Genomic DNA, 25272 nt, shown 5'->3' on the forward strand with positions numbered 1-25272 from the left:
ATGACGCATGAGGGAATGTGTCAGCCAATAAACAACAGTGATACACTCCTGCATGTGGCACAACATGAAATGTACCCCCACTGTAAATGGCTTAGTCCACACACAGTTTACCAAGCACATATATGTGAGGGAATACAGACATCATCCCATCAACACAAGTAGACCATGCATGATACAGTAGCCTTCATTTTTTCCAAAAGAGAAAGAGACACATGCTGACATGTAGGCACAAGGAATGTTGGCTTCAATGATGGCACATACATCATGTCAATGGGCATTCCCCACTAACCTAGGGAAAGTATATATCGGTAGTTGCACTCAAAGTACAGTGTAGGCTCTGTCACATGTGTGATGGCAATCTTCACATTGGGAGTGCAGTGAGGTACCAGCCCCTATCATATGCTGAAGATAACTAGCCTTTAGCCTGTAACATTGAGGAGTAGTAGTCTGTTGCATAGATTTTATACACACTACAACAAAAAACAGTAATTTATAGTTCACTGTACAGAGCCATATATCATCCTTAGAGAATAAGTGGTTTGTGGATTGTACGTAGTTGTATCCCAGGTCCCTGGGCCAATAGGCGGGGCACATCAGTATACCGCACATGACGTGTCTACACAAAAAAATCATTCACCTACTGTGTTACACATGACTCATCCCTAATTGTCAGGGGGAACTGTCAGAAACTAACTCAATCTCCTGGCAACGTGACAGGCAGGAATATGCCCTGTACTCTCCCCATGGTGGTTGCTGTGCTGCCATCAAACACCTATCAAGCTCTGGATGGGCCACCGCCAGAATGTGGGCCATTAGGAGGGTCATGGTCCGACGGGCACCCCGCCCACATTGGGAGGACATCCCCAGCATCCTTCAGCCCTTTTCCTAGCCCAGCGTCTCAAGTCCTCCCACCTTGATGGCTCTCCATAGTGCCTTCTTTTGATGGGCATATACATATTTCCATCTGCAGATTACCAACTACCCTGATCATTGCATACCATGACTTAGCACGCTTACTGACATCAGGTAGCCCATGCTCCAGCAATCTGTATTGTGATGTGAGCCTCTATGAAACTCTACATACCATTGTGGCTTCTGAAGGGTAAACTCCTTAGGCATGAATGGACCAACACATTCACACACTGTGAGAATGACTCACTGCATGCAGTCCCTCCAGGCAACTTCCAGAGTACAAACTCAAACATTACTCATTAGTAACAATGAAGGGGCCGGCATGGTGGGCACAGAAAGTGTATTCCCTGTCCATGTGTGGACATGTGTAATAACAAATGCAGAACTCATACCACTTCATGGGGTGGGGTTCTGTGCTATGTACCTGTAGCACATAACACTCCTTTGGACATATGTGTCTGTCCTACAGAGATGGCATCCGACATTCAAAGGCATGCATTGTACAGTTTCATTCATATGACCAAGCTACTGAGTCATATATGGCCTCCCAGGAATCAACGCGCTGTCTGCACTGCAGGATTGTCAGTTATGCAATAAGCTTGTACAGGACAAATATGACCTGTGGGAAGGTGACAACAGAGGTGTGGGAGTAAGGGACCTGTCATGAGTGTTAGTCACACACTTATAATGATGCTCAGTGCACATATGGACTAAATCAATGTTAAACATGTGTACACATTCCTAATCTAGTCTAAGAAATAAGGCTTTCAGGGCAGATTTTGCCATCAGAGGCTCATATTGGCCACATGACAGGATCTGCTGGAGTAGAGGGAGTGGGAAAAATTATAGAGTTGCATAGCCACAGTGACTCTCCCACAGCCTGGAATAGGTCCCATATTAGCAATAAATCTCAGTAAAAAAGACAATATTTCCATACAAGGCTGTTAAGCCCTCCTCACCAGATGCCACCCTACTCAAACTATCTCCTGTAACGTTCTCCTCCTCTACAGACCTCCATCTAACAACTCAACATTCACAGACGCTTTTTCAGATACAGTCTCAAACCTTAGTACATTTTACTCAAACCTATGCATTCTTGGGGACCTAAATATTTGATTTGACAACCCAATATGCCCCATCCAAAAGCTATTACCACTGGCCTAGTCGCATTGAACCAACATCAGATTGTACACAATCCCACACACATTGCTGGACACATCCTAGATGTCATTTGTGCTAAGCCTGAACTGGCTACCGTTCATAGCATCACGCCAATCACATGGTCAGACCACCATTTGATAACTTTCCGACATAAAGCACCACAAATAAACACACCCCACAACTACTCACATACATGCACCTATCGACCAAGGAGCAAACTCAATGTTGATGAGTTAGAAACACAACTAACAGCCAACACAAATCTAGATTTAATTAATTCTGTTCCAAATCTTAATGAGTGGCTACAGGAAGCTTTTGATATCCTAATACCAATCAGACTAAACAGGACAAAAGAAAACCAACACCTTGGAGAAACACAGAACTTAAAAAGATAAAGCAACAAATCAGAAGGTTCCAGTGGACCTGGCTCAAAACAAACAACATTCAAGTCAAACTGCAGCTACACAAACTTAACAGAATATACAAATCATCAATCAAAAAAGCTAAAAAAAGCTAGTAGTCAGACAGAATACAAAATGCTAAATCTGCAACCAAAGAATTTTATAAAATTCTCAATGAATTTCAAAAACTTAAATGCATGGAAGAAAGTCATCCCACTACTCAAGATTTCACAAGCAAACTGGCAACTCATTAACACAACCAAGGCAGGCACATTGGACTCCTATTTAAAGCAGAAGAGAACCATCAGCGCCAACCCCTTTCCTAAAATCCCCTCTAAGAATAAACCAACCCAGGCTCTACAGTCCTTCAAACAAATATCACACAGTGAATTTATGGATTTGGTCAAAGCAAGCAGGCCTTCCGGTTGCCCTTCTGACCCTTGTCCACCACACATCTTCAAGAACATTCTTTTATCTACGTCTGCTGCCACACCTGTAAGAAGAATCATCAACAACTCTTTCACTACAGGAACTTTTCCTGAAGACCTGAAAAAGGCAAACATAAGCCCATTATTAAAGAAAACAAACCTAGACCCACAACTACTACAGACCAATCACAAATGGACCTTTCCTGGGCAAACTGATAGAAAGAGCAGCATTCGCCCAGATGTCACAATTCATTGAAGACAATTCCATACTTTCAGACTACCAAAATGGGATGATCTTAAAAACACAATCTACCGCAATGGAGTTGCTGCACTACTTCTCTTGGACCTCTTGGCTCCCTTTGATACGGTTGACCATGACATCCTAATTCAAAGACTCCACGAAGCCTGCATAAAAGGGACTGCTCTCGACTGGATTACATCCTACCTTTAAAACAGAACTAATATTATCTATTCTACCCCCTTCTCATTCAAACCCTAACTCACAAAAGCAGGCCCCCCCAAAGATCAATAATCTCACCTTTGCTTTTCAACATCTACATGATATCACTACCAGAACTGATGAATGATTTTCAGCTTGCATGCTACAACTATGCAGATGACCCACAAATACTACTTAAATTGGAATGCCCCAAAGACATTGAAAACTCACAAATCTTCAGTTGTCTCAGAGCTGTTGATCAGTGGATGACTTGGAGCCATCTCAAACTAAATGCCTCCAAAACGGAAATACTCATATATGGTGACTGGAAAAATGATGACCCACTGTGCGCCTGGCCTGATGATCTTGGACCACCTCCTCAATTATCCAAGGAAGTTAAAAGCCTCAGAATTACCATGGACTCCAAGTTGACTTTGAATGCCCAAGTGGACAAGTTAGCACGAAAAAGATTCATTGCCTTGAAGACTCTGCGACGCATCTTCCCCCACCTTGGATTTCCACACAAGGTGCAGGCTACTATCTCTCGTGTATTATCCAAACTGGATTATGCCAATGGCCTCTACCATGGATCATCTCTGTCTATTATGAAAAATTACAATGTATTCAAAACTTTGCTGCCAGGTTACTATTACATGTAAATCCGCAAGCCCACATCTTCCCTGCCTTGAGAGCACTACACTGGTTACCTGTTGCCAGAAGATCCACCTTCAAGCTGCTTTGTATCACCCACAAAGCTTTACATGGAACAGGACTGCTTTTTATCAGAAACAAAATAAACAAATACATTCAACAAAGAAACCTCCGCTCAAGACTTGCACCCTGCCTTAGAATACCACCATACAAGAAAAAGACTTTAGGTGGTACAACCTTGACTGTTCAAGCAACCAAACTATGGAATTCATTACCCCCAAATATAAGATCCACGGATAACTATTGTCTTCAGAAGACTACTCAAGAGTTGTCTCTTTCCTTCATAACCACCATATTTAAACAGCAATGGACTGCGTATGACTGTGTTGATAAATATTTTTTATCCGAATATGTGTATATTCTAGATTTGTATAGTTCTTTAGGAAATATGTATCGCTACTATGTCATAACAATACATTACACACATACTCTTTAAACCAGTTTAACAAATGTGTATTTATTCATGATTAAATATGTATATGTATTTGAATATATATATATATGTGTGTGTGTATATGTATGTGTATAAATAAAAATAAATAAAATAAAATCTATAAATAAAACTCAAATTACAAATAAGTAAATTAAAGTGAAAAAATTAATTAAATAAATAAATAAATAATACTAATAAATAAATAAATTAGAGAAAAATAAAATAATGATTAAAAAAGTATATATATATATGTATATATATATATAAATAAAATTATGAATAAATAAACATAAGTTAAGTTTACTCTCTTGGAAGCTTTACTGTGTCACCCATCACCATATGTCATGTTTCTATCAATCTATCCTCCATCCCCACTCTGACTCATCCCAAACCCATTCTACTACTTTCATCTCCAAAATAACCCTGCCGTAGCTCTTCCGTCCTCTTCCACATCTAGCTCACCCAAACCTCACTTTACTACCATGATCTCCCAAAAAAACCTAATAAATTCTCTCTCGTTTATCTCACCTTGACTCATCCAAAACCCCTCCTGCTACTATGATATTCCTAACCCTTTCCACAGACTTTTCCCTCCTCCATCTCTCCTTTACTCATCCCAAGCCTCATCCTATTACTATAACCTCCTGATTACCACTTCTGGATTCTTCCCTTCTCTATCCTTCCATTACTCTAGTCAATCCAACAAATAAACTCACATATCCTCTGCTCAAATTAACTTATAAAAAAGTAAAAATTCTAAAACTGAACTCCTATTTCCCTATACTAATCCACCACTAATTCCTCTAGGGTTCCGGAGTAGCGTGCTACTCGCCGAAAAGCGCTTCAACGCCTCATCAGGGGTAGTAAGCACTATATAAATACTATTATAATTACAATACTGGGTGGTACATGTGACAGGCCCTGGTCTCTGCAGGCTGAGCTGACAGAACCTACATGACACTCCATTCCCAGAACTTCCATGCATAACAGTACATCATGTAGTCAACAGAAATTTGGCATGCGGCGTGTGTGGCAACCTGAAAGGCACAGTGAGTCATGATATGCATTCAAACAACACTTTAACAAGGCCAGATGTGGTTTGCAATATCTGAGGCACTATACACATTGCTCATGACTCTCAACTGACTCATACAACATGCATACACAGCGCATGCTGTCATGCAAAGACATGTTGTCTGACATTAACAACAAATTTGAGGAAAGAGATGTCAGTGGATGACAGTAATGTCTCCTCACCTAGTTATGTGCATCCAACACAAGGAGGATCTAGGTCCCAAAAAACCTCACACAACACAATGTGACTGAACTTAACATAAGGCACTGTGCACCAATACCTGCACATTGTCCCTCCCATTGATGCCAAACAGACTGCAACAAAGGCACATGAGCAGTCAAACCGGCGCGTGTGGGCACATTCTAGCCTGTGAGAAAGGAGCAGATGGTGTAGTACAGACAAAATTGTGAACTTGAGGGACATATCTTCTCTTCTGGTGAGCCATACACCTGTCCATACAGGACTAGGACCTCACTCACTAGTGTCTCCAGCTCCTCTGGAGAGAAGGCAGGGGCCCTATCACCTGCAGAACATGGCATGATTGCTCCCAGAGGTGGCACACAGCAACTCAGGTCATGGAGGTGCTGCTGGCAGCAGTGTCAGGAGTCAAGTGAGTGACTCTGCAGAACATGGCGGTCACATCCACCACATATGCTGTCGTCACCACAGGCGGACACAGCCATTGGCCCGCGACCACCACTGGCAACAATGTTAGCTTATGACTGTGTCTGCCTTGGTTGCAACCATCTATCACCTTGATGACTTCAGCCAGCAGTCATGAGCGGTTGCTGATGTCAAGTGGAGTAGGTCAGGCAGCTGCCATTTAGTGGCCTGAAATGCTGTATTGGGCTTTATGAATTGCGTCACACCTACAAAAATGTATTTTTGACCTTACAAACAGGCTTATCCTTGTGAGACTCCTGAAATGCCAGCTGAGGATGACAGTGGTGAAGAGGAATGAGCTGACTTGTGCTAAGATTTCATCAACAACTACTTTTCATGATTGTGTGTATGTCATGTGATATAATGACTGTGACTGGACAATGTACTGTAGTTCTGAAAAAGTATAGAGTTGAGTGTTTTGACAACAACTAGGAAGCTGATACTCTGCAATATTCAACCAAGGCTGCTTGAATAGTTAGCCTTTGACATATCCCGACCTAGATGATGCTGCTTTGTATGTGTCAGTCTCATTGCAATGTAATTTTCCTTCTTGATGCTTGCTATGTGATTTGTGTAATAGGAATGTTTTCAGGCCTATACTCCTTGTTTTGTCTTTGAACAGGTACCTTCTCCATGACATCCTCATGTGGGCATTTTAGAGTTGTGACATTGGCAGGTATCTGATGCTGTTCTGATGTACAGAGTGCACATGGATTGTTTCAGGTAATATAGGTCACATATTTTGGGTGTAGGACACCTGTGCCAAGACAGCTTGCAGTGTTTGGGTGGAAGGTGTGAAGTGCCGGTTGGGCTTGATTTGTGTGCTGTGTCGGGCAAATTGCATCATGTGTGCCATCATGTGGGCATGAAATATGTAGTCATCAATTGTGAGCCAGGCATTCACTCCTCACATTGGCTAAACACTATTCTTGTATAACCTGTATGTAGCTGTAGATGTGTTTCATCATTGCAGGCCACAGTACCTGTGCCACATACACTAACATATGTATGTGTCAAACCACCAGATGCATGGTCATTAGATGATGATAGACCTGTCATCAGGGATTGTTTTACTGCCCTCTGTCTGTATCTTGGTTCATGTGATGGTGGTTTATCTGGTGTGGTATGTTATAAGGCTTAAGCTGGTGACACCATCCACTTTTCTGTTTGCCTATTCTACAGAGCAATGTCTGACAAAGACCTTCCTTCTGTGGTCTGTGGGGCTGTACCTTGGTATGTGTAACTGGACTCAATATGTGTTAGCTGTTCTTGGCTATGGCAATCCAGACATTTCAATAGCCTATGTGCTGCACATTGCCATAAACATGTTTGATGTGATCAGACACTTGCAGCAATGTGTTTGTGTGTGTTGATAGTAATCCTTAGCAGGACACTGTACCTGTAACATATCCCTCCTTGCATTAGAATATTGTGTCTTCCTTATTTGCAGTACATGGTCTTCCATCTCTACATGGCAAAAGGTGGAACAGAGACAAGCAGACAATGACTTTTTGCTAGGTGGATTTATTGAACATTTGAGCAACAACAAAAATTGGGGCATGATGGAACAGAAAAGTGAAGGGTTCAGTCATGGTGGATGAAATCATTGGAGTAGATGCCACACCATTGGAAGTCCAAAGTCCAGTGTACTCCTTTCATTGAAAATGGAAGGTGGTTGAAGAACAGTCAACAGAGTGAACCTATGGCACACAAAGGAAATCATTTTGGAAGAGGTCACTTCCTGGCAGTGGTGGGTTTCTTTCCATCCGCCCCTCTTGGATTCCTTGCTGGACATCCTTGTCTGCATGGGAGGGGGGATCGACTGCTACAGTGGCAGGTGTGTCTGGGGTGGGTTCCCTCCCTGACAGGGCCTCCCTTCTATTGGCGGGCACTAATGAAGGGCCTGGTGTAGATGTGCCAAAGGAAGGGGTAGAGTGTTGTTGTTGATCCATGCTCATGGTGGTGTTAATGCCCCTCAGCACCCCTGTTAGGGAGGGCATGTTGGTATTGTGTGCCTCCCACTGTTCACAAATTTCCCAATAGAGGTCCCTCTGCAGCTGCTTCATTTCCCAGTGTTCTGAAAGTACCTGGCCTTTCACACCTTTGGACTCCTGATAGACCCTCAAGATATAGCTGATGGTGTCCTGGCCAAGATCAGTCCCAGTGGCCTCAGCCCACTGGCCTACAACATCCCTCCCACACACCCTACCCCCACAGGCCTGTCCCCTTGCCACAGGGCGGCCTCTCCCACTGGTTGTGACATCTAACTCTGAAAGTTTTCATTAACTTTTCACAAAGCCCTTGTACATAGTTTTTTTGCAAGTAATCCTATTGTGACGGACACATCATATTGGTTGTATTGACATGAGATTTGGGGAGCATGCCAGATCTCTTTGCCTGACACAGCCGCTGAGATGTGCAAGACATTGTCCTTTGGGGGGATGGCCTGAGAAAGTCATCTTGCCAACAGTGCAGGCTAAACAGTGGCTAGGCAAGCTCGGTTTTTTGTCCATTTTGAGGTGTAGTCGAATGTGATGCAGGCAGACCCAGGAGTTTGTAGCATATGTGACAGGAGTCAGCATGTGGTCAGTGCATTGTGAATGTATATGCTGCCAATATAATTCTGATGATGCATCTTGAGGCCTTTGGGATCATTGTTTTGCACACTGGGTAAGCAGTTGTCATTCCTGTCCTCAATAGTTCCATCCTGGGTTAGCAGGTCAAGGTGGAGCTAGGTAGCCAGACACTTCTCAAAGTTGGGCATGATCTGTATCCTGGCCGCTCCCAGATGAGTATACCTCACATTTGACCTAGTAGGCAAGGGTATTTGATCAAGTGACTACTGTTGTGGTGTTTTGAGTTGAGGAAACAGTGATTCCTGGGAGTTCAAGTCATGTCACTGTCTCTACTGCACACACTTTACAAATGTCATCCTCCCAGGTGTGTAGAGTTCTTTTGGGATTGCTCTACTAAATTGATTTGGGCAAGTGAAACTAGTTTTGTAATTGGAGTTAGGAAAACAAGGCCAATTGGGCTTTCCATTCTGGTCACTCCCTCTACCTCCCACTATTTTTCATATGGCATCCTCACAGGTGAGTGACCTTCAACTGGGATTTCACAGACATGGCTATTGGGATATATGGACCCTGGTCTTGAGTCTGGAGTGGGAGATACAGAGCCTCCTGGCATTAGCAGTCAGATCACTCCCTATACTACACACACTTTACAAATGGTATCCTCAAACCTGAGTAAACTTACATTGTGATTTGCAAAACTGGGCTCTTTGATCAAATGTACACTCTTCTGTTGTTTTGTGCTAAAGAAACAGTGCCTCCTGTGAGTTGCAGTCAGGATATTCTATCTACTTCACACTCCTGACCAATGTCATCCCCCAGGGAAATAAACTTCATGTGTGAGCTGCCAAACTTGTCTTTGGACAAGGAAACACTGTGCTGGTGTTTGGAGTTACTGAAACAGGGCCTATTGTGCTTTGCATTCAGATCACTCTCTCTACTACACACACTAAACATAAGTTGTCCTCCCAGGTGAGTTAACTATATTTGTGAGTTGCCAAACATGGGTCTCTGTATAAAGTAACACTGTGCTTGTGTTTGGAGTAACTGGAACAGGGCCTATTGTGCTTCACATCCAGATTACTCTCTCTATTACACACACTATACATATGTCATCCCCGCCAGGTGAGTAAACTTCATTTGTGAGTTACCAAACAAGGATATTTTTAGGGGAGGACACTGTGTTGGTGGTTGAGGTAACAGTAGCAGAGCCTCCTGGAAGTTGTATTCATGCCAGTCCCTTTACTACACACACAATCCATATGTTGTCCCCCAGGTGAGTTCACTTCATTTGTGACTTAACAAGGGTATTTGGAGAAGGAAACAATGGGCTGGTGGTTTGAGTAACAGTAACAGTACCTCCTGGGAGTTGTAGTTATGTCACTCTCTCTTCTTCCCAACAGTTAGCCCATTGTATCCTCCCAGGTGAGTATACTTCATTTGTGAGTTGACAAACAAGGGTATTTGGAGAAGAAAACAATGGGCTAGTGGTTTGAGTAACAGTAACAGTGCCTCTTGGGAGTTGTAGTCATGTCACTCTCTCTACTACTCAACAATTAGCCCATGGAATCCTCCCAGGCGAGTACAATTAATTTGTGAGTTGACAAACAAGCGTATTTGGAGAAGGAAACACTGGGCTGGTGGTTTGAGTAACAGTAACAGTGCATCCTGGGAGTCGTAGTCATGTCACTCCCTGCATTACACACACTTGACAAATGTTCTCCCCTCAGGTGAGTACACTTCAATTGAGAGTTCCATATTTTGTCCCCCAGGTGAGTGCACTTCATTTGCGACTTGACAAACAAGGGTATTTGGAGAAGGAAACAATGGGCTGGTGGTTTGAGTAACAGTAACAGTACCTCCTGGGAGTTGTAGTTATGTCACTCTCGCTTCTTCCCAACAGTTAGCCCATTGTATCCTCCCAGGTGAGTATACTTCATTTGTGAGTTGACAAACAGGGGTATTTGGAGAAGAAAACAATGGGCTAGTGGTTTGAGTAACAGTAACAGTGCCTCCTGGGAGTCGTAGTCATGTCACTCTCTCTACTACTCAACAATTAGCCCATGGAATCCTCCCAGGCGAGTACAATTAATTTGTGAGTTGGCAAACGAGTGTATTTGGAGAAGGAAACACTGGGCTGGTGGTTTGAGTAACAGTAACAGTGCATCCTGGGAGTCGTAGTCATGTCACTCCCTGCACTACACACACTTGACAAATGTTCTCCCATCGGGTGAGTACACTTCAATTGAGAGTTCACAAACAGGGGTCTTTGGACAGGTGAAAACTGGGCTGTTGAGTGGAGTGACAGTAGATGTGGCAAAAGGCGAGCTACAGGCATGCATGACATAGAATTTTTGTGATATTTTTGGTGTGGGAATTTACCAGACTCTAATCCCACAGGTATCCCCGTCAAGCCCTCAGGATGCAGGATGGCCAAGACCTTCTCCTCTCATGGGAAGAGCTGTAATGGGGCACGGGAGGGCCACCACCAGTCTTGTTAGCCTACAGCTGGTGCCTGAAGACCATTGAATGGACCTTGCCCCTGAGGTTGTTCCACCTCTTCCTAATGTCCTCCCTTGTGCGCAGGTTGGTGTCTACATCATTGACCCTGCAAGCTATCCTGTTCCACATTTCCATTTTTCTACTGGGTGGAGTGTACTAGACTTGTCCTCCAAACAATTGTGACTCTACTCTTCTGATTTCATCCACCATGATTCTCAACTCATCTTCTGAAACACAGGGATTTTTTTAATGTGACATGGTGGGAAAACAAATAAAGAGTTTGAAAATGACTTACTAAACAGGGGTAGCGCAATAGGGTGTGAATGGAGTGAAGTGTGTGCAGATTTCAGTATGGGATATTGAAATCAAGGAGTGCCTAATGTATGGTGTATGGATTAGTGAAGTTCCTCTATCTTGCTGGGTCTTGCTGTGAAAATGCAAAGATTTGTGGTATGTGAAGGGATGTATTTTATAGTGTCCTTTGCAGGTGTGTCCAGTGTGACAATGTGTGTCAGCTGTGTTGTTTTCAAATTCATCCAATTTGTAGTTGCATATTACTTTGCTGACTGCTATGGTTTGGAGCACCATTGGCTGGATGCCATGGACGGCCGCCACAGTAACTTTGTGCTTGTAATACAGTCAGTGGTTGGTCACTGTGCTGTTAGCGCTGAAGGTCGGACAGCCTATTTCTAGGCCTCCGAGCTGCTGGCAGTCTCCCTTTTTTGTTTGGCAGTCAGCGGTCCTGCCTGTGTAACTCGGAATAGGGCAGTCTGTAAGAAAACTAGGGCAGTCTTTTTCAGACCACCAACATTGCAGTCTGGAGGTCTGATCGCCAAACTCGTAATGGGGCCCCAAATGTTGAGATTTACTAGAACGTATAGGATTGGGTGGTCAAGGTGGGTGCTGGTTACTATATCAAGTAGAATATTGTTAACGTTAGTGTTGCGGTGTGGTGTTCTATATATTAAGAGTAAGGAATAGGGAATAGTTGGATTTGAGTGACATCATCAGGGAATCATAGATGTCCATGGTGGTAAAGATGTGCTTAGGAAGGGGCAGTGCATAGGAGAAACAATCTTGAAGCAAATGGAACTGCAGTAAACAATAATTTGAAGAAACATATTTTTTATGTTGCTGCTCGTTCAAATTTTGCATATGCATAATGTAAGAGTTACATATGTTAAGCAAAAGCAAAATTAGCAAAAAATATCTCAGCTTCTAATTTACTGAGATGTCTTATCCATGAATGTGTATCTTGTCCAATGAGTATATTGCACAGAAGGCACTCATAAATATGTGTGACTGGGAAAAAAAACATATATTATGTAGATGCCTAGATGCAATCTATGATTTCCTTCGAAAATACTTATTTTATCCAATTCTTAGTGGATTTTTCTGGAATAAAAATCCTGAAAAGTTTGTTAAAGGGTCCTGCAGATAAACAATATGTCCTGTCCTATACACAGGTGCGGCTCCTCCACAAGAGTGGAGAAGAGCATCGGCCCTCTAAATAAAATGCCCCAGAACTGAAAAATAAAATGGTAATAAACTTTCTTTACTACCATTTTTTTCATCACCCTTCCTGAACCGAGTGTCAGGATGGAGCAGGGTAATAGCTGCCGAGTGGCAGCAGGGGGCTGTGCACTTATTTAAAGTGCGCATGTCCCATTGGCCAGCCATCGTGCGGAGGCCAGCCTGAGATGTGCACTTCAAACTTCTCTAACCCAGCTGTCTTAAGACATCTGAGTTAGAGAAAGCACGGGCCTCCAGTGCTCTTGTGAGGGTTGCATGATGGAACCACGCATATCGGAACAACGCATGCCTTAACAAAACAGTCAGAACAACGACCGTGTAGTTTTCACGCATGCCTTTACCACACATGCCTTTACAATTAATTTCCTTGTAAAAGCATGCCTAGTAAAGGCATGTGTAGAAACACATATGAAACGGCATGTGTGGTTCTGTCATGCAACCCCCCCCACCTGTCCTGAGGCCCAAAACTTCCTCCACCCCTAATACCGAACCTACCCTGACCCCCCACCCGCCCTATCAGCTAAAGTACCTCAACCCCGCACCCACACAGAGCCCTAAAAGAAATATCCTGACTCCTTCCCCTGCTCCATAAAACTAAACTACACTGACACCCCTACCTGTCCTGAGCCCTAAAAAAAAAAACTACCCCTACCCCACCCCTAAAAAGTAAACTACCTCGACACCCCACCTACCCTGAGCCCTGAAAAAGAAAGCTACCCGACCCCAACCCCTAAAAACTAAACTAACCCGACACTGCTCACCTGCCCTAAAAAAAACTACCATGACCCCCACCCCTAAAAACTAAACTACCCCAAAACCCTCACCCAGCCTGAGCTCTAAAACCTTCCCCGCTAATAAGTAAACTACCTGACCCCCACCGAAAACACACCCTAAAAACTATCCCTAATCCCCTACCCCACCCCAAAAAACTAAACTACCCTGACCCCCACCCACTGTGAGCCCTAACAAAAAATGCCTGACCCCCACCCCTTCCCCTAAAAACTAAAGTACCCTGACTCCCACACCCACCCTAAGCCCTAAATCCACCCCACTGCTAAAAACGACCCACCAACCCTGCCCTAACCCCACTTACCTCACTGCGTCCTCTCCTGATCCTTCCTCCTCTTATCTCCTCCCTCCCCCTGTCCTTCCTTAAACCTTCCCCCACCCCTTTATAATTAAACTACCCTGCTCCGCACCCTAAGACCTAAATAAAAGAATCCCGAACCCCCCCAAACCCCTGTCCCTAAAAAAAATATATACCCCAACCCCCACCCTAATCCCTTTAAAAAAATACCCAAACCACTGACCCCGCCCCCTAAAAAAATAGCAGGCCCCTGAACCCCCCACCCACTCCAATCCCTTAATCCACCCCCACCACTGCCGCAACCCCACTTACCTCACTGAGTCCCCAACATCCTCTTCCTAACACCGCATGGCTTTTTCTATGCCTTAACCACGCATATGTGTAGCTGAGCACATGCGTGGTTAAGGCATAGAAAAAGCCATGCGTTGTTCAGGCAAGCGTGGTTACGATTGCGTGGGAAACATCTGCATCCTTAAGGACACGTTGTTAAGGACATTTCCCCTCTTGTGAGTGCTGAGAGAGGCCACTCCCACCAATCCTGATGCTGTTTTCATGCTGGTTATCAGCATGAAAGCAGCGCCAGTATTGGCTTGTGCAATTTCCTTGGTCCTGTGGAGCCAGGAGAGGAGAGACGACGAGAAGACATCCCGAAGTAAGAGCTGTTTTTAAACAAATGTATTACTATTGTACCCCGGTCCCGCCACTTTATAAATATGAGCCAGCTGCCACTGCTTAAATAGTCATTCAATTTTTCAGTCACTCATGTCCTTCATAAAGCAAGTTGGGTACCGCCACTATCTAACATCAAATTACTACAGAAGGCTAGAAAATTGTCATCATATATCAGTAGGTGGACTGCTCAAAAGACAAAATGAAATTTTGATTGGAGAGTTGAGAATCATTCTACCACTCTTGACTACAATATGCTCTCCCACAGATACATTTGTTGTTCTCAATCTACAAACTAAAAACATTGAAAAATACTTTTCTTGGAAGGAAAACATAAGATAAACCACCACAGGCAGCATTTTAATTTGAAATGCATTTCTTTTTGCTGGTAGAAGACAATAAATTATACTAGAATAAATGGAGAGAAGGCTGGGCTTTAAAGCTATAACATAAACAAACTCAATTGAGGAATATTTGGGGTGGAATATTTAGATGAGTAGGACTTTGGACTCAAATCTGTTCACTAAGATCAAAGAGGAAAAATCTAAAATGTGCCCCCTTAGTATTATTCCTACATTTGGACTAAGGGTCTCATCTTTGAGGCATGTGGTACAGGGCTATCAGGAAAGGGCAGAAATACACTGTATCTACAAGATAGGGTGCATTTCTGTCCTCTTCCCCTGTGCTGGTGCACAAGTTGCTGGTGCAAGGCTGCCTGCATTGTGGGGATGATTGTTTTCATGAAGGAAGGGACACCTTCCTCCACAAAAACAATCACAAGAGGTGTTTTCTTCTTTGTATGTGTGCTGCATAGGAAACAAGATCGAACAAGTATTTGCAATCCAATGGGTCTCGCGTTTGCTCGAGGTAGAGCTATTAGCGTTGTAAATTCCTAACTGGACTTTTCTTGCCACACAAACTGAAAATAAAAAGTAAAACAGTTGACATCAGCGAGCCGATTCAAAGCGCCGCCGTGAGTGCGACGAGCGAGACAAAAGGAAAAAGAAATTTGCTCGCAGTCAAAGTTATCAACAAAAGTACAATTATCCACGTAACATGGTCGATGGCCAAGGCGGTAAGAGAACCACCCTAATGAGGGCCAAATGTAAAGCAGTTACCAACGAAAATAAATTATTTTTGAAAGGCAAGCCCATGAACGTGTGATAGTGATGGGTGTGTGCGGTGGGTGTGGTTAAAAGCCCAGATACATACGAACATGTCGGAAAAGCAGCGCTTGCATGCTGCTGTGCTCAACCATAAAAAACAGGGAGAAATAAAGATATGTTATGTCACTTTTATGCCACCACTGAAGTGGCGGCGTAGGAGGGAATGCATCAGATTCCATTGGGTTCCATGGCTGTTATTTGGGAACACCCCATGCAACACCCAGGAAATACCCCTTACACACAGTTTTACGTGTAGAAGGGGTCCATATTTACAAGGCCATGAAAAGCCATGCAAGGTGGCTTTCTGTGGCCTTGTAAATAGGGGTTGGCACACTGCAGCTACAGGAGAGTCAAAAAATTGTTGCTCCGGCGGCCCAATGTGCAGCTAAGTCCACATGAGGGCCTAAGTTTCATACTTTTCAAGGGCCACAAACATTCCTTGAAGCCCTCTTGGAAATGCATGCTAGCCTTAGACTTTCCTAAGTATTTACTTGCATAAGATTAAGGCAGCAGAATTTGTACAATGCCGAAGATTTGACAAAAATGTCCACTTTAACAATTTACTTTTTTGTCTCCCTAGAGATTCTTTTTTTATTTAAAGAAACTCATTTCATAAGGAGACATTCTCTCTCTCTTCCCTTACTAGAAACGCACTCACGCCCATTTGAAATGCACACAAACCCACCTTTTGCAACTACATTTGCAAATGCAGAAACATTACTATACCGGCTGAAATTCCACATTCACAAATAACCTTTACGAAGATGACAGTATCCTCGTAAATTGATTTGTTATGCACCGAAGTTCAATTTAGTTGTGCGAGCTGCTACTGTTTTCAAGTAGCATATTTACCCCTAGACACGTTGACTCAGTCTACGTTTGTTGCTGAGTAATGAAAAGCCCTTTTCAATTATGCTGACACGCTTTGGCCATATGGTGCCCCATCAGTAACTCACCCTATAATTACATGCCACAAGTAGCACTGATTTCCATCCTCTCTGTTGTACCTGTCATGTGAAGTGGCAAATGCCTCTTTTACCGTCATTATCAGTAATGAATGTGCCTTTATAATCCATAGCAATCAACTGTGGCTGGTTGTGTAGTCGGTAGCCACATAAACAAAATGACTTCACTAATTTCCCCGGCTGTCATAAAGCATGAAGATCGTGTGTGAACGAGCTAGCGCGGAAAGTAAGCCAGTAGTAAAATTGCCCTTTAATCGCTTTCTGCAGGCATTCTGAGGCAGCAGGCTTGCTCGTCAGTTAAATGTTAGGGATGATAATTGCTGTGGTTTACAGGTCGCGAGTCAGGAGTTTGAATCCCGGCGAAACCAATATGGGGCACTATCAAACGGTGCAACATTTATTTACGGCGCTTATTAACTAAACGAGGCCGCTGATATATAAAAGCTGCTGACATTAAAACCGCAGTTGACCGTTTTTCGAGCCTATAAGAGCCTCTCTACTCACACAACTGCACAGAATGTTGTTAGCACTGCTTGGCTTGGACCAAAAGCAGGCCTTACAGGTGTCTCCCTAGTGGCGCAAGATCTGTTGCTTCGATCTATAATCAAATGGGCAAGCACAGCAAGGTCACATTTCTCTAATTTACATTGTGGGCCTTCTCACCATGTGTTTTACACATACTCTGATAAAAGCGGAAACCTATTCTCAATGGAGCCTTCTTCCCCGGAGCTGTTAGCAGCGACACGCTCAACTGAGCAGGACAGCTATTGTGAGGGATGCGCTGAAACACACACACATTAACGGCGCAAGAAAGGCCCTCGATTGGCCATTTGTGTTGCTTTGCTATGTGCAAGGCGCTGATCAAAAGCGGCCCAGTGAGGCCCAATCATCTCATTCCCCGTCCTTTCTCATTCATTAAAAGTCATTGCGAGCCACAATAGGCTGCTTACAAAGCAGTAGAAAGGTTTGAATTCAATGGGCCCTTTTTCAGAAACCTGCAGGGAAATTAAGGGAGGGCGGTACAGTACCCTGGGAGGAGAGTGGGCTGGCACAGCTGATGAACCCCTTGGTGCTGATAGCTAAGCATATCCGAAATACACATGCGCTGACCCCAAACAGATTGGGAGGACTTATATCATTAGTGTGCAAATTGAGGCAAATTGACAGGAGGCGTTTCAGCGCGCTGCGTCAAACCTTTGATCACGATTTCTGACCTCCCTCGAGCCTGGCACACTAACAATTTCAAAATCATGAATACTTACTAGCGCAGACAGTAGCAGTTTACAAACCAGCTAGCATAAGGAAGATGTGTTTTAGTACTCTAGGTATTATATTTTGTGTCAGTGGTTCAACTTAAGAGGGGAAATACAAATTGTACCACATAATTGTAAAAACAATAACCGATGCTAAATTAAAAAAAGAAAACGTGTAATACACCAGGTACAAGTGGGATACATAGAACAACACAGAAACAATGACAATAGTATGAACATTCACAGGTTGTGACTGATCACGTGACAAATACATTCCCTATACTCATCTGCACATCACAGTCTCCGAAACTCAGGTAGTAAAATAAGAGTTGTGCAGTGTATATATCTAATTCAATTGTATTTTTATATTACTCCATAAAACAATAGATGTGTTCTTCCCAACTTGTGTTACACTCCATATGAGTATTATAGATGTCTTCCAAAATAAATTATCAGCCACATGTTATAGCGAAATACACTGCTCCACAAAAAGCTTACAACCAAAAAAATTATGTTGTGCCCATTTGGCCTTCATCTCTTCGTTATTAAAATTCTCAGATTTGTTTGTCAGGGAGAAAACTACCCTGGTATATAATTCTTGTGATGTTAGTAAAGCATTTTGGGGGTTTATGGGGAAACACTAATTTTTTGTATCTCACCCAGGACACATTTCAAACATGCCCTTGAGAAAACGATTTTATGGCAGGACTGGAGATTCATTATAGGCTTCTCTCATCTTACAACTGCTATTTAAGCAGTCATAAAACAAGAGCGACCTCTCCCAGATAACAATGGGTTTTTAACCACTAAATGAAGTGAAAAACATAATACCAAAAAGTTAGAAGTAGAAGGATTCAACCACAAAAATGTCCCCTTTCCTTGCTGCTTCGGCAGTGGTAGACACAACAAGCATGTGCAATTCAATGGGTCTTGCGTTTGCTCGAGTTAGAGCTATTAGCGTTGTAAATTTCTAACTGGACTTTTCATGCCACATAAATTGAAAATGAAAAGTAAAAAAGTTGGCATAAGCAAGCCAATTTAAAGTGCCACAGCCGCCATGAGCATGAGCGCAAAGGAGAGTCACAAAAGGAAAAGAACTCCGCTCGCATTCAAATGTATCGGAAGTCATGCAATTATCCATGTAACAGGGTCGATGTCCAAGGCGGTAACCAAACTGCCCAAAGGAGGGATAAACGTAAAGCATTTACCAATGATAATAAAGAATTTCTGAAAGGCAAGCCCAAGGACGAGTGATAGTGATGGGTGTGTGGTGGGTGTGGTTAAAAGCCCATAGATAGATTACAACACAGCCTGGTCAGCCTCTGCTGCACTCTCCAGCTGCTCTGGCTGCTGCTTCTGCCTCTGCCTTGCCTAGGAATGAACTGAGAGTCTGCCTGACTCTCAGTTCAAGGCCCTCCTCCACCTGCAGGCTCCTGCCTGCGCCTCATCCCTGGTGGTCTAGTGGCCATCAACAAGTAAGTATCTCTCTCTATCTCTCCTTTACTCCTGCTTCTATACTTCTGCCTTTTCTTTCATTCATTTTTACTTTTGACTTCCATCTCTTTTCTCTTTTTCGGTCCTTTCCTTGACCCTCTCCCTCTTGCACCGCTCCTGCGAAGTGCCTTTCCCGCCCTCCCATTTCCCAGCTGACCATACCCCCGTCCCCTCCCCTTCTTAATGGTGGCTGCACACAGCGGGCACGCTGCTGGCACACCAAAGGCAAGCCTGTCTGTACCCGTCTGCACCCAGACGGCACCCAGCGCCAGGAACCCTGGTTCTCCGTCAAGCCATCCCCAGGCCAACATCCATTATGATGCTGTGACCATCCACTGCCTTAACACCGGACGTCTCAGCAACTGCTGAACCACATCCCCCAAGGACACCCATGGACCTTTTTCGTGCAGGAATTGCAACTTCAGTGCCGGCCATAACAAGCAGAAGGTACTCCCCATACCCGGAAACACTAACACCCACCACAACTCCATCAACTGCTTACTCCTGAACATCGGTTCCCTCAACAATCACGCCACAGAACTCTGGGATTTGATTGACAACGCCCAACCGGACATCGCCATCCTTACCAAGACGTGGACCAAACCCACCTCGGGTCCGGACATTGCCATCACCATCCCGGATGGATACAGCATCCTAAGGAGTGACCTGCCCGGGCAGAGGACTCGCCATCGTACACAAGTCCTCACTACGTATCAAAGCCAACTCAGAAGAACAGTGCACCGCCATGGAACACCTTCACTTCCTGGTACACACCGATCACAACTTCTCCATCTGGTGCACACTGGTCTACAGACCGCCTGGCCCCCCCACAGCATTCTTCAACAACATTGTAGAAATCACCACCCCCAGGCCCTGGCGTCCTTTGACTACCTCCTCCTCAGTGACCTGAATTTCCACCTCGAGGACCGCAACGATCCAAACACCACTGCTATACTCGACAACCTCACCAGCCTTGGCCTCAGACAGCTGATCACCGCCTCCATGCACATCGCAGGGCACACACTGGACCCCATCTTCACCTCAAGCAACCGGATTACCGTTGAGGCCATCTCCACCCCAGACTGGATCGACAACCGCTGCCTACACTTCATCATCACAGCACCCAGTAGCTTCATCCATGCCTCCAGGACCCCCCACAGGAAATGGAATAAAATAACCAACGAGCAACTCACCACAGCTCTCGCCAAATCCCTCCCGCCTCCCTCCAATGACACCAACACCGCTGGGTGCAATCATGGATCACCGAATGCCCCGAAACTCTAGCCCACCTAGGTCTGACATCGGCCAATCACATACCAAAGAAAGTCAGCTAGTTCACCACTGAATTCCAATAATCCAAATGCACCTGGAGGCTCCTAGAGAAAAAATGGAGGAATGGCCAAATCAATGAAGACCTCTCTTCCTTCAGAGCCGCAACCGCCATCCACCACCGACACATCAAGAATGCAAGAAAGAACGCACTCCGGAAATGCATCAACTCCTCCACACACAACACAAATAAACTTTTCTCAGTCATCACGATTTCACAAATCCTCCCTCCGTAGCCACCAGCCTCCCCCCGTTGCAAGACCTCTGTGACAAACTAGCCACCTTCTTCTACTGCAAAATCCAAGACATCTACGACAACTTCCTCCCGGAAAACCAACCCAGCACCAGAACCTACGCCCGACCCACTCCACCAGAACACACCCTGACCATCCATAGCTTGTCCACGCTCACCATGGAGGAAAGAGAAAGCATCATGAACAGCACCCACACCGGAGTCCCGACAGACCCCTTCCCACACCACATCTACGTCAGAGCCAACATATCCATCGCCCCGAGCTCCGGTACACGATAAACTGCTCCATAAACACTGGGACCTTCCCCGAGGGATGGAAACATGCTGAAGTACGCCCCCTCCTGAAGAAACCCTCGGCAGACCCATCAGAACTAAAGAACTTCCGGCCCATCTCGCTGCTACCCTATGCGCTGCTACCCTATGCGGCTAAAGTACTGGAGAAAGTGTAGGATGCTGGCCTGGCTTATAGTGAGTACCTGATGGTACTTACACCTTGTGCCAGGTCCAGTTATCCCTTATTAGTAGATTAGTAGTGTTCTAGCAGCTTAGGCTGATAGAGTTAGCTATAGCAGAGCAGCTTAGGCTGAACTAGGAGACATGCAAAGCTCCTACTATACCACTTATATCATATAGCACTATATCATAAGAATCACAATACTCAGAGTTACTAAAAATAAAGGTACTTTATTTTAGTGACAATGTGCCAAAACTATCTCAAAGGATATACTCCCTTAGGAGGTAAGTAAAATACACAAAATATAAACACAAACCAAAAATCAGGTAAGTAAACAGTTAGAAAAGTAGTGCAAACACTGTAGAATACAATAGGATGCCATATTCTAAGAAAGTGGAATGTGAACCACTAAGGGACCCCCGGCCTGGTGTAGTGTGTAGAGGGTCGCTGGGAGTGTAAGAAAACACTAAGGGTGTCCAAGAAACCCCACCCCAAGACCCTGAAAAGTGGGAGTAAAGTTACCCTACTTCCCCAGAAACACACTAAAGTCGTGAAATGAGATTCTGCAAAGACCACAACTAACTGCAAAGCACAGACAACGGATTCCTGGACCTGAGGACCTGCAAAGGAAGGGGACCAAGTCCAAGAGTCACAAAAGTGTCCGGGGGGGCAGGAGCCCACTAAACCCCAGATGAAGGTACAAAATGGCTGCCTCCAGGTTGAAGAAGCTGAAGATTCTGCAACAACGGAAGATGCCAGGAACTTCTCCTTTGCGCAGAAGATGTCCCACGGCGTTCTGGAGGATGCAGAGTTGTTTCCACGCAGAAAGACCACAAACAAGCCTTGCTAGCTGCAAAGGTTGCAGTTAAAAAAAATGGGTGCTGCCTGGGCCCAGGAAGGATCAGGAGGTCGCCCCTTGGAGGAGGAGACAGAGGGGGCACTCAGCAACACAGAGAGCCCATACAAAAGCAGGCAGCACCCACAGAAGTACTTGAACACAGGTTCAAGAAAACTGAGGACGGAGGTCATCTCAATACTACAACGGAGGGTCCCACGAAGCCGGTGGTCAACTCAGTGAGTTGAACAATGAAGAACGGAGTGCTGGGGACATGGGCTGTGCTGTGCATGAAGAATTCCTTGCAAAAGTGCACAGAAGCCCTAGCAGCTGCAGTTCATGCAGTACACAGGACTACTGTCTGGCGTGGGGAGGCAAGGATTTACCGCCACCAAATTTGGACAGATGGACCACTGGACTGTTGGGGTCACTTGGATCCAGCTCCTGTGTTCCAGGGACCACACCTGTCACAATGAGAGGGGACCCAGAGGACCGGTGAAGCAGAAGTTTGGTGCCTGCGTTAGCAGTGGAAAGATTCCGTCGGCCCACTGGAGATTTCTTCTTGGCTTCCAGTGCAGGGTGAAGGCAGACAGCCCCCAGAGCATGCACCACGAGGAAACAGTTGAGAAAGCCGTCAGGATTAGGAGCTACAATGTCACTTGTAGTCTTCTTGCTACTTTGTTGCAGTTTTGCAGGCGTCCTGGAGCAGTCAGTGGTCGATCCTTGACAGAAGTCGAAAAGGGAGATGCAGGGGAACTCTGGTGAGCTCTTGCATTTGTTATCTCAAGAGAAGCCCAAGGGGGGACCCTCAATAGCCCTCAGTGGGGGATTGGCCACCTAGTCAGGTAAGCACCTATCAGGAGGGGTCTCTGACGTCACCTGCTGGCCCTGGCCACTCAGAGGCCTCCATTGTGCCCTCACATCTCTGGATTCAAGTTGGCAGAGGTCTGGGACACACTGGAGGAGCTCTGGGCACCACCCCTGGGGTGGTGATAGACAGGGGAGTGGTCACTCCCCTTTCCTTTGTCCAGTTTCGCGCCAGAGCAGGGGCTGGGGGATCCCTGAACCGGTGTAGACTGGCTTATGCAAGGAGGGCACCATCTGTGCCCTTCAAAGCATTTCCAGAGGCTGGGTGAGGCTCCTCCTCCACAGCCGTTAGCTCCTATTTCCAAAGGGAGAGGGTGTAACACCCTCTCTCAGAGGAAATTCTTTGTTCTGCCTTCCTGGGACTGGGCTGCCCAGACCCCAGGAGAGCAGAAGCCTGTCTGTGGGTTGGCAGCAGCAGTAGCTGCAGTGAAAACCCCAGCGAGCTGGTTTGGCAGTACCCGGGGATGCATGGGATTGGCACCCCAATACCAGATTTGGCATGGGGGACAATTCCATGATCTTAGACATGTTACATGGCCATATTCAGAATTACCATTGTGAAGCTACATATAGGTATTGACCTATATGTAGTGCACACGTGTAATGGTGTCCCCGCACTCACAAAGTCTGGGGAAATTGCCCTGAACTATGTGGGGGCACCTTGGCTAGTGCCAGGGTGCCCTCACACTTAGTAACTTTGCACCTAACCTTCACCAAGTGAGGGTTAGAAATATAGGTGACTTATAAGTCACTTAAGTGCAGTGTAAAATGGCTGTGAAATAACGTGGACATTATTTGACTCAGGCTGCAGTGGCAATCCTGTGTAAGAATTGTCTGTGGGTTGGCAGCAGCAGTAGCTGCAGTGAAAACCCCAGCGAGCTGGTTTGGCAGTACCCAGGGATGCATGGGATTGGCACCCCAATACCAGATTTGACATGGGGGACAATTCCATGATCTTAGACATGTTACATGGCCATATTCAGAATTACCATTGTGAAGCTACATATAGGTATTGACCTATATGTAGTGCACGCGTGTAATGGTGTCCCCGCACTCACAAAGTCTGGGGAAATTGCCCTGAATTATGTGGGGGCACCTTGGCTAGTGCCAGGGTGCCCTCACACTTAGTAACTTTGCACCTAACCTTCACCAAGTGAGGGTTAGACATATAGGTGACTTACAAGTCACTTAAGTGCAGTGTAAAATGGCTGTGAAATAACGTGGACGTTATTTGACTCAGGCTGCAGTGGCAATCCTGTGTAAGAATTGTCTGAGGTCCCTATGGGTGACAAAAGAAATGCTGCAGCCCATAGGGATCTCCTGGAACCCCAATACCCTGGGTACCTAGGTACTATATACTAGGGAATTACAAGGGTGTTCCAGTGTGCCAATTAGAATTGGTAAAAATGGTCACTAGCCTGCAGTGACAATTTTAAAGGCAGAGAGAGCAAAAGCACTGAGGTTCTGATTAGCAGAGCCTCAGTGACACAGTTAGGCACCACACAGGGAACACATTCAGGCCACAACTATGAGCACTGGGGTCCTGGCTATCAGGATCCCAGTGAGACATGCAAAAACAAACTGACACACAAGTAAAAAATGGGGGTAACATACCAGGCAAGATGGTACTTTCCTACACAACCCCCGACCCATACGAGGGACAATAAGGCTAGCCTTGCCCCGATGAGTCTTCATTGTCTAAGTGGAAATATCTGGAGACTCCATCTGCATTGGAGTGGGTACTCCCAGGTCTATGTTCCACTGCATAGTCCATTCTCTGTAGGAAGAGGGACCTCCTCAACAATTTAGGGTTTTCATCTTTCATTTGGTTTGTGGTCTGTCTGAACAATAAAGTGAGTACCAAACAGGTATGGCCTCAACTTTTTCAATGCCCAGACCACAGCAAAGGCCTCCCTCTCTTTGGCAGACCAACACTTTTCTCTAGGGGTTAACCTCCTGCTGATAAAAGCAACAGGTTGATCCTGGCCCTCAGTGTTAAGCTGTGATAGTACTGCCCCTCCCCCTAATTCAGAAGCATCAGTCTGGACTATGAACTTTTTGGAGTAACA

This window comes from Pleurodeles waltl, chromosome 8 (assembly GCF_031143425.1).
Source record: "Pleurodeles waltl isolate 20211129_DDA chromosome 8, aPleWal1.hap1.20221129, whole genome shotgun sequence".
NCBI lineage: Eukaryota > Metazoa > Chordata > Amphibia > Caudata > Salamandridae > Pleurodeles > Pleurodeles waltl.